Raw genomic sequence first — 20,365 nt, 5'->3', positions numbered from 1 at the left:
GTGGGACACGTTACGGGCTGTCTGTATCTGGGGAGTTCGTGTGCGAGGTTCGCCCTGTTAAGATCACCCAGAACAATGAAGTCAAAGTCAAAGTCTGCTTTAACGTCTTCACATGCCGAGACACACGAAGAGATCGAAATTACGTTTTCCCTATCCCACGGTGACAAGACATATTACACGATAGACATACAAGTAAACGACGCAATATAAAAAACAAGAAGGCACACACAATAAATAATAAGAGTAATAATAAATAAACAGATAACGCAACAAATAAGAGCCAGTGTGCATACAGACAGTAAAAGTACAGGACGCTACGCAGAACGGGGAAGCGAGTTCAGGATCCTGACAGCCTGGAGTATGAAGCTGTTTGAGAGTCTGGTGGTGCGGGAGCGCAGGCTTCTGTACCTCTTCCCAGAGGGCAGAAGCTTGAACAAAGAGTGAGCGGGGTGACTCACATCACTCACAATCGTGGTCGCCTTGCGGGTGAGATGGGAGGCGTAAATGTCCTTCAAGGAGGGGAGCGAAGCACCAATAATCTTACCAGCCATGTTCACTATGCGCTGCAGGGCCTTCAAGTTGTAGTCAGTGCAGCCGCCACCCCAAACAGCAATACAGCTGGAGAGGACGCTCTAAATGGTGCCGCGGTAAAATGTAGTCATGACGGCCGGAGGAGCGCTCGCTCGCCTGAGTTTCCGCAGGAAGTACAGGCGGCGCTGGGCTTTCTTTGTCAGTGATGCGGTGTTGGTTGACCAGGAGAGATCCTCACTGATGTGCACCCCCAGGAACTTGGCGCTGCTCACTCTCTCCACCACAGCACCGTCGATGGTCAGCGGCAGGTGTTGGGTGTGACCCTTCCGGAAGTCCACAACAATCTCCTTGGTCTTGTCGACGTTCAGCAGGAGGTTGTTGTCCCTGCACCACGTGGTCAGAAGGTCAACCTCCAGCCTGTATTGAGTCTCGTCTCCCTTGGTGATGATTACTGAGTTTGGTAGAAGTTTCTCCATGTCTGTTGCCTGGTCAGCCAGCATCTGCGTGGCTTCACTCGCACGTGCGTGTGGTGGAATGTAAACAGCCGCCATGACGATCGAGGACAACTCCCATGGTGAATAGAACAACCGGCAGTTTATGAAAAGTGTTTCTAGGAGAGGGCTGCTAAACTCTTTCAACACCGTGACATCAGCACACTAACGTTCATTAATGTAGAAACAGAGACCACTTCCCTTTGATTTTCCGGAGGGCTCCGCGCTGCGATCTGCCCGCGTTAGCCAAAACCCCGCTAACTCCACGGCGTGGTGGGGGGTTCGTTCGCTGAGCCACATTTCAACAAAGTCAAAGTCAAAGTCAGCTTTATTGTCAATCTCTCCACATGTCACAACACACAAAGAGACCGAAATTACGTTTTTCTCTATCCCATGGTGACGAGACACATAACACGATAGACATACAAGTACGCGACACAATATAAAAACAAGAAGGCAGAAATTCAAACAATCAATAGTAAGAGTGATGAATAAATAAATAAACAGATAACACAATAAATAAGAGGAGCAAAACGGAGCCAGCAAGCATAGCGCAAAAGTAAAAACATCATAAACAAAAAGGCACAAACAATAAATAATAAGAGTAATAATAAATAACTAGAATTTTGCAATTTCTGGAGAAATTGCGTGTGAAGGCGAAATGTATGAATAACTTTTTCGGGGAATGCTGCCGAACGATGTTGAAACGTGTTGAATTACTTGAGAAATGTAGAATATTTGGAGAATTTGTGGTGAATTTCAAAATGAAAGATGTGAAGTTTTTGGTAAGTTGTGGAATAGGTAGAAAAATGATGAACAGTTGAAAGTTGGAATGGGTTGAATCGGTTGAAAAATGTAGAAATGAGAAGGGAAAAAGGAATTGGGTGTGAATTTCAAAATAAAAGACGTGAAGGTTTTGGGAAGTTGTGGAATAGGTCGAAAAATGATGAACAGTTGAAAGTTGGAATGGGTTGAATCGGTTGAAAAATGTAGAAATGAGAAGGGAAAAGGGAATTGGGTGTGAATTTCAAAATAAAAGATGTGAAGTTTTTGGTAAGTGAGAAGTTGTGGAATAGGTAGAAAAATGATGAACAGTTGAAAGTTGGAATGGGTTGAATCGGTTGAAAAATGTAGAAATGAGAAGGGAAAAGGGAATTGGGTGTGAATTTCAAAATAAAAGATGTGAAGTTTTTGGTAAGTGGGAAGTTGTGGAATAGGTAGAAAAATGATGAACAGTTGAAAGTTGGAATGGGTTGAATCGGTTGAAAAATGTAGAAATGAGAAGGGAAAAGGGAATTGAGTGTGAATTTCAAAATAAAAGATGTGAAGTTTTTGGTAAGTGGGAAGTTGTGGAATAGGTAGAAAAATGATGAACAGTTGAAAGTTGGAATGGGTTGAATCGGTTGAAAAATGTAGAAATGAGAAGGGAAAAGGGAATTGGGTGTGAATTTCAAAATAAAAGATGTGAAGTTTTTGGTAAGTGGGAAGTTGTGGAATAGGTAGAAAAATGATGAACAGTTGAAAGTTGGAATGGGTTGAATCGGTTGAAAAATGTAGAAATGAGAAGGGAAAAGGGAATTGGGTGTGAATTTCAAAATAAAAGATGTGAAGTTTTTGGTAAGTGGGAAGTTGTGGAATAGGTAGAAAAATGATGAACAGTTGAAAGTTGGAATGGGTTGAATCGGTTGAAAAATGTAGAAATGAGAAGGGAAAAGGGAATTGAGTGTGAATTTCAAAATAAAAGATGTGAAGTTTTTGGTAAGTGGGAAGTTGTGGAATAGGTAGAAAAATGATGAACAGTTGAAAGTTGGAATGGGTTGAATCGGTTGAAAAATGTAGAAATGAGAAGGGAAAAGGGAATTGGGTGTGAATTTCAAAATAAAAGATGTGAAGTTTTTGGTAAGTGGGAAGTTGTGGAATAGGTAGAAAAATGATGAACAGTTGAAGGTTGGAATGGGTTGAATCGGTTGAAAAATGTAGAAATGAGAAGGGAAAAAGGAATTGGGTGTGAATTTCAAAATAAAAGATGTGAAGTATTTGGGAAGTTGTGGAATAGGTAGAAAAATGATGAACAGTAGAAAGTTGGAATGGGTTGAATCGGTTGAAAAATGTAGAAATTAGAGTACAAAAACGGAATTTGAGAGAATTTTGGTTGAATTTCAAAATAAAAGATGTGAAGTTTTTGGTAAGTGGGAAGTTGTGGAATAGGTAGAAAAATGATGAACAGTTGAAAGTTGGAATGGGTTGAATCGGTTGAAAAATGTAGAAATGAGAAGGGAAAAGGAAATTGGGTGTGAATTTCAAAATAAAAGATGTGAAGTTTTTGGTTATTGGGAAGTTGTGGAATAGGTAGAAAAATGATGAACAGTTGAAAGTTGGAATGGGTTGAATCGGTTGAAAAATGTAGAAATGAGAAGGGAAAAGGAATTGGGTGTGAATTTCAAAATAAAAGATGTGAAGCTTTTGGTAAGTGGGAAGTTGTGGAATCGGTAGAAAAATAATGAACAGTTGAAAGTTGGAATGGGTTGAATCGGTTGAAAAATGTAGAAATTAGAGTGGAAAAACGAAATTTTAGAGAATTTTGGTTGAATTTCAAAATAAAAGATGTGAAGTTTTTGGGAAGTGGGACGTTGTGGAATAGGTAGGCAAAAGATGAACAGTTGAAAGTTGGAACGAGTTGAATCGGTTGAAAAATGTAGAAGTTAGAGCTGAAAAACGAAATTTTGTGAAAATTTGTCGGAATTTTTAACGTGAAAACGTGAAATTTTTGAATTTGGGAATTTTGGGAATGTCGAGAATCCTTCCGAATGTGATTAGAATGTGCTGAATGATGTGAATTTCAAATTGGAACGACGTAAACGTGAAATGTCGAATGTGCCATTAAGAATGAATGGGGAAAAATTTGTCGGAATTTGGGGAATTTTGCGGAATCGGAAAATGTTCGGAATGAGAAAAATACAAGCCACCCTTTCCTGAATATTTGGAATACGTGAAAAGTGGAATGGAGTGAATCGGGTGAATTTTGTGAAAGAAGAAGCGGGACAAAAAAGTGAGGAGAATAAAATATAATAATAATAATAACTAGAATTTGCAATTCCTGAAGGAATTGCGTGTGAAGGTGAAGAAGTTGAATAAATATTGAAGGAATGCTGCAGAATGATGTTGAAACGAGTTGAATCGGTTGAAAAATGTAGAAATGAGAAGGAAAAAAGGAATTGGCTGTGAATTTCAAAATAAAAGATGTGAAATTTTTGGTAAGTTGTGGAATAGGTAGAAAATGATGAACAGTTGAAAGTTGAAATGGGTTGAATCGGTTGAAAAATGTAGAAATGAGAAGGGAAAAAGGAATTGGGTGTGAATTTCAAAATAAAAGATGTGAAGTTTTTGGTAAGTGCGAAGTTGTGGAATAGGTAGAAAAATGATGAACAGTTGAAAGTTGGAATGGGTTGAATCGGTTGAAAAATGTAGAAATGAGAAAGGAAAAGGGAATTGTGTGAATTTCAAAATAAAAGATGTGAAGTTTTTGGGAAGTTGTGGAATAGGTAGAAAAATGATGAACAGTTGAAAGTTGGAATGGGTTGAATCGGTTGAAAAATGTAGAAATGAGAAAAGAAAAAGGAATTAGCTGTGAATTTCAAAATAAAAGATGTGAAGTTTTTGTTAAGTGGGAAGTTGTGGAATAGGTAGAAAAATGATGAACAGTTGAAAGTTGGAATGGGTTGAATCGGTTGAAAAATGTAGAAATGAGAAGGGAAAAAGGAATTAGCTGTGAATTTCAAAATAAAAGATGTGAAGTTTTTGGCAAGTGGGAAGTTGTGGAATAGGTAAAGAAATGATGAACGGTTGAAAGTTGAAATGGGTTGAATCGGTTGAAAAATGTAGAAATGAGAAGGGAAAAAGGAAGTGGGTGTGAATTTCAAAATAAAAGACGTGAAGTTTTTGGTAAGTGGGAAGTTGTGGAATAGGTAGAAAAATGATGAACAGTTGAAAGTTGGAATGGGTTGAATCGGTTGAATAATGTAGAAATGAGAAGGGAAAAAGGAATTGGGAGTGAATTTCAAAATAAAAGAAGTAAATTTTTTGGAAAGTGGGAAGTTGTGGAATAGGTAGAAAAAAGATGAACAGTTGAAAGTTGGATTGGGTTGAATCGGTTGAAAAATGTAGAAATGAGAAGGGAAAAAGGAATTGGGTGTGAATTTCAAAATAAAAGAAGTGAAATTTTTGGTAAGTGGGAAGTTGTTGAATAGGTAGAAAAACGATGAACAGTTGAAAGTTGGAATGGGTTGAATCGGTTGAAAAATGTAGAAATTAGAGTAGAAAAAAGGAAATTTTAGAGAATTTTGGTTGAATTTCAAAATAAAAGATGTGAAGTTTTTGGTAAGTGGGAAGTTGTGGAATAGGTAGAGAAAAGATGAACAGTTGAAAGTTGGAATGGGTTGAATCGGTTGAAAAATGTAGAAATGAGAAGGGAAAAGGGAAAAAGGAATTGGGTGTGAATTTCAAAATAAAAGATGAAAACGTGAAAATGTTGAATTTGGCAAGTTTGGGAATGTGCCTAATGTGATTTGAATGTGTTGAATGATGTGAATTTCAAACTGGAACAACGTAAATGTGAAATGTTGAATCTGCCATTAAGAATGAATGGGGCAAAATTCGCCGTAAATTTGTGAATTTTGCGAAAACGGAAAATTTTTGGAAGGAAAAAAAAGTGAGCAGACGTGCCATGAATATTTGGAATAAGTGAAAAGTGGAATGGAGTGAATAGGTTGAAGTATGTGGAAGTAGTTAAGCGTCAAAAAAGTGAGCGGAAGTTGAATAATAATAATAACTAGAATTGCAATTTCGGAAGAAATTGCGTGTGAAGGCGAAGGCAGATGTTAAGTTACAAACGTTAAGCGTTAAAAATGATGAGCGGGAAGAATACAAAGGGAAAATAGATAATTGTGAAATAAATGGGAAAATGTTACAAATACATGTTACAAAAAGGTACAAATGATAAGCGTTAAAAATGAAACGTTACAAATGTTACAAAAAAGGTACAAATGATAAGGGGGAAGAATAAAGAGTAAAATAATTTATGACGCCCAAAGTGGGAATCGAACCCACTACAGGAAACTGGCGCAGGTTGACATTGCCATTGTGTTTCCAACTGAGCTAATCAGGTTCCTACCTCAGTACCTGTTGAATTTGGTTAATGTAATGAATGTGTTTGTTGAATGCGAATGCGTAATCAAAGTGGTGGAAATTGCTTAATGTAATGAATGTTGAATGCGAATGACAAAAGTTACAAATGATAACCGTTGAAAATGATAACCGGGAAGGATAAAGAGTAAAATAAATAATGACGCCCAATGTGGGAATCGAACTGACGCGGGTTTTGATACCACTCGGGAATGATGCTCGTGTACTGGAATCACTTGTGTTTCCCACGAGCTAATTGAGTCCCTTACTATGTCGTGGTTGCAATTGGTTAATGTAATGAATGTGTTTGTTGAATGCGAATACGTAATCAAAGTGGTGGAAATTGCTTAATGTAATGAATGTTGAATGCGAATGTTAGTTACAAATGATAAGCGTTGAAAATGATAAGCGGGAAGAATAAAGAGTAAAATAATTAATGACGCCCAATGTGGGAATCGAACCCACTACAGGAAACTGGCTCGGGTTGACATTGCCATTAAGAATGAATGGGGAAATAAAAGGCACAAATTTGCTAATTACTTAAAAACGGTAAATGTTATGAACGCGAAAAATACTGGCAAGCGTGCCATGAATTTTTGGAACGTGTGAAAGGTTGAACGAGGTGAATCGGTTGAAGCATGTGGGAGTAGTTAGATGTCAAAAAAGTGGGAGGAATAAGTTGTTTAATAATAAAGTACAATATCAATGTGTGAAGGCCTTCGCCTTCACACAATAAAGGACAGGAATAACAATAGTGTGAAGGTCTTCACCTTCACACTAACTAGAATTGCAATTTCGGAAGAAATTGCGTGTGAAGGCGAAGGCAGATGTTAATTTAGAAACGTTAAGCGTTAAAAATGATGAGCGGGAAGAATGAAAAGGGAAAGAAATAATTGTGAAATAAATGGGAAAATGTTACAAATACATGTTACAAAAAGGTACAAATGATAAGCGTTAAAAATGAAATGTTACAAATGTTACAAAAAAGGTACAAATGATAAGCGTTGAAAATGATAAGGGGAAGGATAAAGAGTAAAATAAATAATGACGCCCAATGTGGGAATCGAACTGACGCGGGTTTTGATACCACTCGGGAAAGATACTCGTGTACTGGAATCACTTGTGTTTCCCACGAGCTAATTGTGTCCCTGTCTACATACTGGTTGAATTTGGTTAATGTAATGAATGTGTTTGTTGAATGCGAATACGTAATCAAAGTGGTGGAAATTGCTTAATGTAATGAATGTTGAATGCGAATGTTAGTTACAAATGATAAGCGTTGAAAATGATAAGCGGGAAGAATAAAGAGTAAAATAATTAATGACGCCCAATGTGGGAATCGAACCCACTACAGGAAACTGGCTCGGGTTGACATTGCCATTAAGAATGAATGGGGAAATAAAAGGCACAAATTTGCTAATTACTTAAAAACGGTAAATGTTATGAACGCGAAAAATACTGGCAAGCGTGCCATGAATTTTTGGAACGTGTGAAAGGTTGAACGAGGTGAATCGGTTGAAGCATGTGGGAGTAGTTAGATGTCAAAAAAGTGGGAGGAATAAGTTGTTTAATAATAAAGTACAATATCAATGTGTGAAGGCCTTCGCCTTCACACAACTAGAATTTTGCAATTTCTGGAGAAATTGCGTGTGAAGGCGAAATGTATGAATAACTTCTTCGGGGAATGCTGCCGAACGATGTTGAAACGTGTTGAATTACTTGAGAAATGTAGAATATTTGGAGAATTTGTGGTGAATTTCAAAATAAAAGATGTGAAGTTTTTGGTAAGTGGGAAGTTGTGGAATAGGTAGAAAAATGATGAACAGTTGAAAGTTGGAATGGGTTGAATCGGTTGAAAAATGTAGAAATGAGAAGGGAAAAAGGAAATATTGGAGAATGGGGTGTGAATTTCAAAATAAAAGATGTGAAGTTTTTGGTAAATTGTGGAATAGGTAGAAAAATGATGAACAGTTGAAAGTTGGAATGGGTTGAATCGGTTGAAAAATGTAGAAATGAGAAGGGAAAAATGAAATATTGGAGAATTGGGTGTGAATTTCAAAATAAAAGATGTGAAGTTTTTGGTAAGTTGTGGAATAGGTAGAAAAATGATGAACAGTTGAAAGTTGGAATGGGTTGAATCGGTTGAAAAATGTAGAAATGAGAAGGGAAAAGGGAATTGGGTGTGAATTTCAAAATAAAAGATGTGAAGTTTTTGGTAAGTGGGAAGTTGTGGAATAGGTAGAAAAATGATGAACAGTTGAAAGTTGGAATGGGTTGAATCGGTTGAAAAATGTAGAAATGAGAAGGGAAAAGGGAATTGAGTGTGAATTTCAAAATAAAAGATGTGAAGTTTTTGGTAAGTGGGAAGTTGTGGAATAGGTAGAAAAATGATGAACAGTTGAAAGTTGGAATGGGTTGAATCGGTTGAAAAATGTAGAAATGAGAAGGGAAAAGGGAATTGGGTGTGAATTTCAAAATAAAAGATGTGAAGTTTTTGGGACGTGGGAAGTTGTGGAATAGGTAGAAAAATGATGAACAGTTGAAAGTTGGAATGGGTTGAATCGGTTGAAAAATGTAGAAATGAGAAGGGAAAAAGGAATTGGGTGTGAATTTCAAAATAAAAGATGTGAAGTATTTGGGAAGTTGTGGAATACGTAGAAAAATGATGAACAGTTGAAAGTTGGAATGGGTTGAATCGGTTGAAAAATGTAGAAATTAGAGTAGAAAAACGAAATTTTAGAGAATTTTGGTTGAATTTCAAAATAAAAGATGTGAAGTTTTTGGTAAGTGGGACGTTGTGTAATAGGTAGGCAAAAGATGAACAGTTGAAAGTTGGAACGAGTTGAATCGGTTGAAAAATGTAGAAGTTAGAGCTGAAAAACGAAATTTTGTGAAAATTTGTCGGAATTTCTAACGTGAAAACGTGAAATTTTTGAATTTGGGAATTTTGGGAATGTCGAGAATCCCTCCGAATGTGATTAGAATGTGCTGAATGATGTGAATTTCAAATTGGAACGACGTAAATGTGAAATGTCGAATGTGCCATTAAGAATGAATGGGGAAAAATTTGTCGGAATTTTGGGAATTTTGCGGAATCGGTAAATTTTCGGAACGAGAAAAATGGAAGCGCTCGTCGCGTGAATATTTGGAATACGTGAAAATTGGAATGGAGTGAATCGGATGAATTATGTGGAAGATGAAACGTGTCAAAAAAGTGAGGAGAATAAAATATAATAATAATAATAAAGTGAAAAAAGTAGAATAACATATGTGTGAAGGCCTTCGCCTTCACACAATAAAGTGAATGGAGTAGAATAACATAAGTGTGAAGGCCTTCGCCTTCACACAATAAATAAACAGATAACACAACAAACTAGAATTTTGCAATTTCTGGAGAAATTGCGTGTGAAGGCGAAATGTATGAATAACTTTTTCGGGGAATGCTGCCGAACGATGTTGAAACGTGTTGAATTACTTGAGAAATGTAGAATATTTGGAGAATTTGTGGTGAATTTCAAAATTGAAAGTTTGGAATATTTGGTAAGTGGGAAGTTGTGGAATAGGTAGGCAAAAGATGAACAGTTGAAAGTTGGAATGGGTTGAATCGGTTGAAAAATGTAGAAATTCGAGTAGAAAAACGAAATTTTGGAGAATTTGGTTGAATTTCGAATTTGGAATTTTTGGTAAGTGGGAAGTTGTGGAATAGGTAGGCAAAAGATGTACAGTTGAAAGTTGGAACGGGTTGAATCAGTTAAAAAATGTAGAAGTTAGAGCAAATGTTGAATCCCCATAGAGAATGAATGGGAAAATAAAAAAAGCAATTGCGCCAAAATCTTTCTAAATTTGGAAAAAAAAACAAAAAACGGCCTCAAGAGGTTCACTTTTGGGGTAAAAATGTTGAAACGGGTTAAATCGGACAAAAAACGAAAAAGTTAGCGCAATTGTAGCTATTTGGGGCACTTAGTGTTGAAATAAGGTCACTTCTGGGTTGATTCGGGTCATTTCCGGTCTAATGTGGGTCACTTCCGGTTTATTTGGGTCACTTCCGGTTTAAAACAGGTCACTTCCGGTTTAGCTGAGGTCACTTCCGGTTTATTTGGGGTCATTTCCGGTCTAAAATGGTCACTTCCGGTTCATTTGGGGTCACTTCCGGTTTGATTTGGGGTCACTTCCGGTTTACCTGAGGTCACTTCCGGTCTATTTGGGGTCACTTTCGGTTTGATTTGGGCCACTTCCGGTTCATTTTGGGTTCATTGGGGGCACTAGAGGGTCAATCCAAGATGGCCGCCACACTGGAATTGGGGGTCAAGGGTTGAATGTGTAAGCGTAGTGGAAGTGGGGGTGAATGGGAGTGAATGTGGGAAGCATAAGGTGAATGCATTTGGAATGGGTTGAATCGGTCGAAAAATGTAGAAATTACAGTAGAAAAACGAAATTTTAGAGAATTTTGGTTGAATTTCAAATTTGAGAATTTGGAATTTTTGGTAAGTGGGAAGTTGTGTAGGCAAAAGATGAACAGTTGAAAGTTGGAACGGGTTGAATCGGTTGAAAAATGTAGAAATTAGAGTGGAATAACGGAATTTGAGAGAATTTTGGTTGAATTTCAAATTTGAAAATTTGGAATTTTTGGTAAGTGGGAAGTTGTGGAATAGGTAGGCAAAAGATGAACAGTTGAAAGTTGGAATGGGTTGAATCGGTTGAAAAATGTAGAAGTTAGAGGTGAAAAACCAAATTTTGTGAAATGTCGAATGTGCCATTAAGAATGGATGGGGAAAAATTTGTCGGAATTTTGGGAATTTTGCGGAATCGGAAAATTTTCGGAATGAGAAAAATACAAGCCACCCTTTCCTGAATATTTGGAATACGTGAAAAGTGGAATGGAGTGAATCGGATGAATTTTGTGAAAGAAGAAGCGGGACAAAAAAGTGAGGAGAATAAAATATAATAATAATAATAACTAGAATTTTGCAATTTCTGGAGAAATTGCGTGTGAAGGCGAAATGTATGAATAACTTTTTCGGGGAATGCTGCCGAACGATGTTGAAACGTGTTGAATTACTTGAGAAATGTAGAATATTTGGAGAATTTGTGGTGAATTTCAAAATTGAAAGTTTGGAATATTTGGTAAGTGGGAAGTTGTGGAATAGGTAGGCAAAAGATGAACAGTTGAAAGTTGGAATGGGTTGAATCGGTAGAAAAATGTAGAAGTTAGAGTAGAAAAAGGAAATTTTGGAGAATTTGGTTGAATTTTAAATTTGGAATTGTTGGTAAGTGGGAAGTTGTGGAATAGGTAGGCAAAAGATGAACAGTTGAAAGTTGGAACGGGTTGAATCAGTTAAAAAATGTAGAAGTTAGAGCAAATGTTGAATCCCCATAGAGAATGAATGGGAAAATAAAAAAAAGCAATTGCGCCAAAATCTTTCTAAATTTGGAACAAAACCAAAAAAAACGGCCTCAGGAGGTTCACTTTTGGGGTAAAAATGTTGAAACGGGTTAAATCGGACAAAAAACGAAGACGTTAGCGCAAATGTAGCTATTTGGGGCACTTAGTGTTGAAATAAGGTCACTTCCGGCTTGATTCGGGTCACTTCCGGTCTAGTTTGGGTCACTTCCGGTTTATTTGGGTCACTTCCGGTTTAAAACAGGTCACTTCCGGTTTAGCTGAGGTCACTTCCGGTTTATTTGGGGTCATTTCTGGTCTAAAAAGGTCACTTCCGGTTCATTTGGGGTCACTTCCGGTTTGATTTGGGGTCACTTCCGGTTTACCAGAGGTCACTTCCGGTCTATTTGGGGTAACTTCCGGTCTATTTGGCGTCACTTCCGGTTTATTTGGGTCACTTCCGGTTTAATTTGGGTCACTTCCGGTTCGTCTGAGGTCACTTCCGGTTTATTAGGGGTCATTTCCGGTCTAAAAAGGTCACTTCCTGTACATTTGGGGTCACTTCCGGTTTGATTTGGGGTCACTTCCGGTTTACCTGAGGTCACTTCCGGTCTATTTGGGGTCACTTTCGGTTTGATTTGGGGCACTTCCGGTTCATTCTGGGTTCATTGGTGGCACTTCAGGGTCATCCAAGATGGCCGCCACACTGGAATTGGGGGTCAAGGGTTGAATTGTGTAAGCATAGTGGAAGTGGGGGTGAATGGGAGTGAATGTGGGAAGCATAGTGGAAGTGGGGGTGAATGGGAGTGAATGTGGTAAGCATAAGGTGAATAAGGGGAATAAATGTGGAATGGGTTGAATCGGTCGAAAAATGTAGAAATTAGAGTAGAAAAACGAAATTTTAGAGAATTTTGGTTGAATTTCAAATTTGAGAATTTGGAATTTTTGGTAAGTGGGAAGTTGTGGAATAGGTAGGCAAAAGATGAACAGTTGAAAGTTGGAACGGGTTGAATCGGTTGAAAAATGTAGAAATTAGAGTGGAATAACGGAATTTGAGAGAATTTTGGTTGAATTTCAAATTTGAAAATTTGGAACTTTTGGTAAGTGGGAAGTTGTGGAATAGGTAGGCAAAAGATGAACAGTTGAAAGTTGGAACGGGTTGAATCGGTTGAAAAATGTAGAAATTAGAGTGGAATAACGGAATTTGAGAGAATTTTGGTTGAATTTCAAATTTGAAAATTTGGAATTTTTGGTAAGTGGGAAGTTGTGGAATAGGTAGGCAAAAGATGAACAGTTGAAAGTTGGAATGGGTTGAATCGGTTGAAAAATGTAGAAGTTAGAGGTGAAAAACGAAATTTTGTGAAATGTCGAATGTGCCATTAAGAATGGATGGGGAAAAATTTGTCGGAATTTTGGGAATTTTGCGGAATCGGAAAATTTTCGGAATGAGAAAAATACAAGCCACCCTTTCCTGAATATTTGGAATACGTGAAAAGTGGAATGGAGTGAATCGGATGAATTATGTGAAAGATGAAACGGGACAAAAAAGTGAGGAGAATAAAATAGAAGAATAATAATAACTAGAATTTTGCAATTTCTGGAGAAATTGCGTGTGAAGGCGAAATGTATGAATAACTTTTTCAGGGAATGCTGCCGAACGATGTTGAAACGTGCTGAATTACTTGAGAAATGTAGAATATTTGGAGAATTTGTGGTGAATTTCAAAATTGAAAGTTTGGAATATTTGGTAAGTGGGAAGTTGTGGAATAGGTAGGCAAAAGATAAACAGCTGAAAGTTGGAATGGGTTGAATCGGTTGAAAAATGTAGAAATTAGAGTAGAAAAACGAAATTTTGGAGAATTTGGTTGAATTTCAAATTTGGAATTTTTGGTAAGTGGGAAGATGTGGAATAGGTAGGCAAAAGATGAACAGTTGAAAGTTGGAACGGGTTGAATCAGTCAAAAAATGTAGAAGTTAGAGCAAATGTTGAATCCCCAGAGAGAATGAATGGGAAAACAAAAAAAAGCAATTGCGCCAAAATCTTTCTAAATTTGGAAAAAAAACAAAAAACGGCCTCAAGAGGTTCACTTTTGGGGTAAAAATGTTGAAACGGGTTAAATCGGACAAAAAACGAAAAAGTTAGCAATTGTAGCTATTTGGGGCACTTAGTGTTGAAATAAGGTCACTTCCGGTTTGATTCGGGTCATTTCCGGTCTAATTTGGGTCACTTCCGGTTTATTTGGGTCACTTCCGGTTTAAAACAGGTCACTTCCGGTTTAGCTGAGGTCACTTCTGGTTTATTTGGGGTCACTTCCGGTCTAAAAAGGTCACTTCCGGTTCATTTGTGGTCACTTCCGGTTTGATTTGGGGTCACTTCCGGTTTACCAGAGGTCACTTCCGGTCTATTTGGGGTCACTTCCGGTCTATTTGGGGTCACTTCCGGTTTATTTGGGTCACTTCCGGTTTAATTTGGGTCACTTCCGGTTCGTCTGAGGTCACTTCCGGTTTATTAGGGGTCATTTCCGGTCTAAAAAGGTCACTTCCGGTACATTTGGGGTCACTTCCGGTTTGATTTGGGGTCACTTCCGGTTTACCTGAGGTCACTTCCGGTCTATTTGGGGTCACTTTCGGTTTGATTTGGGGCACTTCCGGTTCATTCTGGGTTCATTGGTGGCACTTCAGGGTCATCCAAGATGGCCGCCACACTGGAATTGGGGGTCAAGGGTTGAATTGTGTAAGCATAGTGGAAGTGGGGGTGAATGGGAGTGAATGTGGTAAGCATAAGATGAATAAAGGGAATAAATGTGGAATGGGTTGAATCGGTCGAAAAATGTAGAAATTAGAGTGGAAAAACGAAATTTTGGAGAATTTGGTTGAATTTCAAATGTGAAAGTTCGGAATTTTTGGTAAGTGGGAAGTTGTGGAATAGGTAGGCAAAAGATGAACAGTTGAAAGTTGGAATGGGTTGAATCGGTTGAAAAATGTAGAAATTAGAGTGGAAAAACTGAATTTTGGAGAATTTTGGTTGAATTTCAAATTTGAAAATTTGGAATTTTTGGTAAGTGGGAAGTTGTGGAATAGGTAGGCAAAAGATGAACAGTTGAAAGTTGGAATGGGTTGAATCGGTTGAAAAATGTAGAAATTAGAGTAGAAAAACAGAATTTGAGAGAATTTTGGTTGAATTTCAAATTTGAAAATTTGGAATTTTTGGTAAGTGGGAAGTTGTGGAATAGGTAGGCAAAAGATGAACAGTTGAAAGTTGGAATGGGTTGAATCGGTTGAAAAATGTAGAAGTTAGAGGTGAAAAACGAAATTTTGTGAAATGTGGAATGTGCCATTAAGAATGGATGGGGAAAAATTTGTCGGAATTTTGGGAATTTTGCGGAATCGGAAAATTTTCGGAATGAGAAAAATACAAGCGCTCATGTCGTGAATATTTGGAATACGTGAAAAGTGGAATGGAGTGAATCGGATGAATTTTGTGGAAGAAGAAGCGGGACAAAAAAGTGGCGGGAATAAAATAGAATAATAATAATAACTAGAATTTTGCAATTTCTGGAGAAATTGCGTGTGAAGGCGAAATGTATGAATAACTTTTTCGGGGAATGCTGCCGAACGATGTAACGTGTTGAATTACTTGAGAAATGTAGAATATTTGGAGAATTTGTGGTGAATTTCAAAATTGAAAGTTTGGAATATTTGGTAAGTGGGAAGTTGTGGAATAGGTAGGCAAAAGATGAACAGTTGAAAGTTGGAATGGGTTGAATCGGTTGAAAAATGTAGAAATTAGAGTAGAAAAACGAAATTTTGGAGAATTTGGTTGAATTTCGAATTTGGAATTTTTGGTAAGTGGGAAGTTGTGGAATAGGTAGGCAAAAGATGTACAGTTGAAAGTTGGAACGGGTTGAATCAGTTAAAAAATGTAGAAGTTAGAGCAAATGTTGAATCCCCATAGAGAATGAATGGGAAAATAAAAAAAAGCAATTGCGCCAAAATCTTTCTAAATTTGGAACAAAACAAAAAAAACGGCCTCAGGAGATTCACTTTTGGGGTAAAAATGTTGAAACGGGTTAAATCAGACAAAAAACGAAAAAGTTAGCGCAAATGTAGCTATTTGGGCCACTCAGTGTTGAAATAAGGTCACTTCCGGTTTGATTCGGGTCACTTCCGGTCTAGTTTGGGTCACTTCCGGTTTATTTGGGTCACTTCCGGTTTAAAACAGGTCACTTCCGGTTTAGCTGAGGTCACTTCCGGTTTATTTGGGGTCACTTCCGGTCTAAAAAGGTCACTTCCGGTTCATTTGTGGTCACTTCCGGTTTACCAGAGGTCACTTCCGGTCTATTTGGGGTCACTTCCGGTTTAATTCGGGTCACTTCCGGTTCGTCTGAGGTCACTTCCGGTTTATTAGGGGTCATTTCCGGTCTAAAAAGTTCACTTCCGGTTCATTTGGGGTCACTTCCGGTTTACCTGAGGTCACTTCCGGTCTATTTGGGGTCACTTCCGGTTTATTTGGGTCACTTCCGGTTTAATTTGGGTCACTTCCGGTTCGTCTGAGGTCACTTCCGGTTTATTAGGGGTCATTTCCGGTCTAAAAAGGTCACTTCCGGTACATTTGGGGTCACTTCCGGTTTGATTTGGGGTCACTTCCGGTTTACCTGAGGTCACTTCCGGTCTATTTGGGGTCACTTCCGGTTTAATTTGGGTCACTTCCGGTTCGTCTGAGGTCACTTCCGGTTTATTAGGGGTCATTTCCGGTCTAAAAAGGTCACTTCCGGTACATTTGGGGTCACTTCCGGTTTGATTTGGGGTCACTTCCGGTTTACCTGAGGTCACTTCCGGTCTATTTGGGGTCACTTTCGGTTTGATTTGGGCCACTTCCGGTTCATTCTGGGTTCATTGGTGGCACTTCAGGGTCATCCAAGATGGCCGCCACACTGGAATTGGGGGTCAAGGGTTGAATTGTGTAAGCATAGTGGAAGTGGGGGTGAATGGGAGTGAATGTGGGAAGAATAAGGTGAATTAAGTGAATAAATTTGGAATGGGTTGAATCTGTTGAAAAATGTAGAAATGAGAAGGGAAAAAGGAATTGGGTGTGAATTTCAAAATAAAAGATGTGAAGTTTTTGGTAAGTGGGAAGTTGTGGAATAGGTAGAAAAATGATGAACAGTTGAAAGTTGGAATGGGTTGAATCGGTTGAAAAATGTAGAAATGAGAAGGAGAAACGGAAATATTGGAGAATTGGGTGTGAATTTCAAAATAAAAGATGTGAAGTTTTTGGTAAGTGGGAAGTTGTGGAATAGGTAGAAAAATGATGAACAGTTGAAAGTTGGAATGGGTTGAATCGGTTGAAAAATGTAGAAATGAGAAGGGAAAAGGAATTGGGTGTGAATTTCAAAATAAAAGATGTGAAGCTTTTGGTAAGTGGGAAGTTGTGGAATCAGTAGAAAAATAATGAACAGTTGAAAGTTGGAATGGGTTGAATCGGTTGAAAAATGTAGAAATTAGAGTAGAAAAACGAAATTTTAGAGAATTTTGGTTGAATTTCAAAATAAAAGATGTGAAGTTTTTGGTAAGTGGGACGTTGTGGAATAGGTAGGCAAAAGATGAACAGTTGAAAGTTGGAACGAGTTGAATCGGTTGAAAAATGTAGAAGTTAGAGGTGAAAAACGAAATTTTGTGAAAATTTGTCGGAATTTTTAACGTGAAAACGTGAAATTTTCGAATTTGGGAATTTTGGGAATGTCGAGAATCCTTCCGAATGTGATTAGAATGTGCTGAATGATGTGAATTTCAAATTGGAACGACGTAAATGTGAAATGTCGAATGTGCCATTAAGAATGAATGGGGAAAAATTTGTCGGAATTTTGGGAATTTTGCGGAATCGGAAAATTTTCGGAACGAGCAAAATACAAGCGCTCGTCGCGTGAATATTTGGAATACGTGAAAAGTGGAATGGAGTGAATCGGATGAATTATGTGGAAGATGAAACGTGTCAAAAAAGTGTGGAGAAACGTAGAGAATAATAATAACTAGAATTTTGCAATTTCTGGAGAAATTGCGTGTGAAGGCGAAATGTATGAATAACTTCTTCGGGGAATGCTGCCGAACGATGTTGAAACGTGTTGAATTACTTGAGAAATGTAGAATATTTGGAGAATTTGTGGTGAATTTCAAAATAAAAGATGTGAAGTTTTTGGTAAGTGGGAAGTTGTGGAATAGGTAGAAAAATGATGAACAGTTGAAAGTTGGAATGGGTTGAATCGGTTGAAAAATGTAGAAATGAGAAGGGAAAAAGGAATTGGGTGTGAATTTCAAAATAAAAGAAGTGAAGTATTTGGGAAGTTGTGGAATAGGTAGAAAAATGATGAACAGTTGAAAGTTGGAATGGGTTGAATCGGTTGAAAACTGTAGAAATGAGAAGGGAAAAGGGAATTGGGTGTGAATTTCAAAATAAAAGATGTGAAGTTTTTGGTAAGTGGGAAGTTGTGGAATAGGTAGAAAAATGATGAACAGTTGAAAGTTGGAATGGGTTGAATCGGTTGAAAAATGTAGAAATGAGAAAGGAAAAGGGAATTGAGTGTGAATTTCAAAATAAAAGATGTGAAGTTTTTGGTAAGTGGGAAGTTGTGGAATAGGTAGAAAAATGATGAACAGTTGAAAGTTGGAATGGGTTGAATCGGTTGAAAAATGTAGAAATGAGAAGGGAAAAGGGAATTGGGTGTGAATTTCAAAATAAAAGATGTGAAGTTTTTGGTAAGTGGGAAGTTGTGGAATAGGTAGAAAAATGATGAACAGTTGAAAGTTGGAATGGGTTGAATCGGTTGAAAAATGTAGAAATGAGAAGGGAAAAAGGAATTGGGTGTGAATTTCAAAATAAAAGATGTGAAGGTTTTGGGAAGTTGTGGAATAGGTCGAAAAATGATGAACAGTTGAAAGTTGGAATGGGTTGAATCGGTTGAAAAATGTAGAAATGAGAAGGGAAAAGGGAATTGGGTGTGAATTTCAAAATAAAAGATGTGAAGTTTTTGGTAAGTGGGAAGTTGTGGAATAGGTAGAAAAATGATGAACAGTTGAAAGTTGGAATGGGTTGAATCGGTTGAAAAATGTAGAAATGAGAAGGGAAAAGGGAATTGGGTGTGAATTTCAAAATAAAAGATGTGAAGTTTTTGGTAAGTGGGAAGTTGTGGAATAGGTAGAAAAATGATGAACAGTTGAAAGTTGGAATGGGTTGAATCGGTTGAAAAATGTAGAAAGGAGAAGGGAAAAGGGAATTGAGTGTGAATTTCAAAATAAAAGATGTGAAGTTTTTGGTAAGTGGGAAGTTGTGGAATAGGTAGAAAAATGATGAACAGTTGAAAGTTGGAATGGGTTGAATCGGTTGAAAAATGTAGAAATGAGAAGGGAAAAGGGAATTGGGTGTGAATTTCAAAATAAAAGATGTGAAGTATTTGGGAAGTTGTGGAATAGGTAGAAAAATGATGAACAGTTGAAAGTTGGAATGGGTTGAATCGGTTGAAAAATGTAGAAATTAGAGTACAAAAACGGAATTTGAGAGAATTTTGGTTGAATTTCAAAATAAAAGATGTGAAGTTTTTGGTAAGTGGGAAGTTGTGGAATAGGTAGAAAAATGATGAACAGTTGAAAGTTGGAATGGGTTGAATCGGTTGAAAAATGTAGAAATGAGAAGGGAAAAGGAAATTGGGTGTGAATTTCAAAATAAAAGATGTGAAGTTTTTGGTAAGTGGGAAGTTGTGGAATAGGTAGAAAAATGATGAACAGTTGAAAGTTCGAATGGGTTGAATCGGTTGAAAAATGTAGAAATGAGAAGGGAAAAGGAATTGGGTGTGAATTTCAAAATAAAAGACGTGAAGCTTTTGGTAAGTGGGAAGTTGTGGAATCGGTAGAAAAATAATGAACAGTTGAAAGTTGGAATGGGTTGAATCGGTTGAAAAATGTAGAAATGAGAAGGGGAAAGGAAATTGGGTGTGAATTTCAAAATAAAAGATGTGAAGTTTTTGGTAAGTGGGAAGTTGTGGAATAGGTAGAAAAATGATGAACAGTTGAAAGTTGGAATGGGTTGAATCGGTTGAAAAATGTAGAAATGAGAAGGGAAAAGGAATTGGGTGTGAATTTCAAAATAAAAGACGTGAAGCTTTTGGTAAGTGGGAAGTTGTGGAATCGGTAGAAAAATAGTGAACAGTTGAAAGTTGGAATGGGTTGAATCGGTTGAAAAATGTAGAAATGAGAAGGGAAAAGGAAATTGGGTGTGAATTTCAAAATAAAAGATGTGAAGTTTTTGGTAAGTGGGAAGTTGTGGAATAGGTAGAAAAATGATGAACAGTTGAAAGTTGGAATGGGTTGAATCGGTTGAAAAATGTAGAAATGAGAAGGGAAAAGGAATTGGGTGTGAATTTCAAAATAAAAGATGTGAAGCTTTTGGTAAGTGGGAAGTTGTGGAATCAGTAGAAAAATAATGAACAGTTGAAAGTTGGAATGGGTTGAATCGGTTGAAAAATGTAGAAATTAGAGTAGAAAAACGAAATTTTAGAGAATTTTGGTTGAATTTCAAAATAAAAGATGTGAAGTTTTTGGTAAGTGGGACGTTGTGGAATAGGTAGGCAAAAGATGAACAGTTGAAAGTTGGAACGAGTTGAATCGGTTGAAAAATGTAGAAGTTAGAGGTGAAAAACGAAATTTTGTGAAAATTTGTCGGAATTTTTAACGTGAAAACGTGAAATTTTCGAATTTGGGAATTTTGGGAATGTCGAGAATCCTTCCGAAT

This window comes from Syngnathus typhle, linkage group LG13 (genome assembly GCF_033458585.1).
Source record: "Syngnathus typhle isolate RoL2023-S1 ecotype Sweden linkage group LG13, RoL_Styp_1.0, whole genome shotgun sequence".
In the NCBI taxonomy this organism is placed as follows: Eukaryota; Metazoa; Chordata; class Actinopteri; order Syngnathiformes; family Syngnathidae; genus Syngnathus; species Syngnathus typhle.
Note: the sequence above shows the minus strand (reverse complement) of the source record.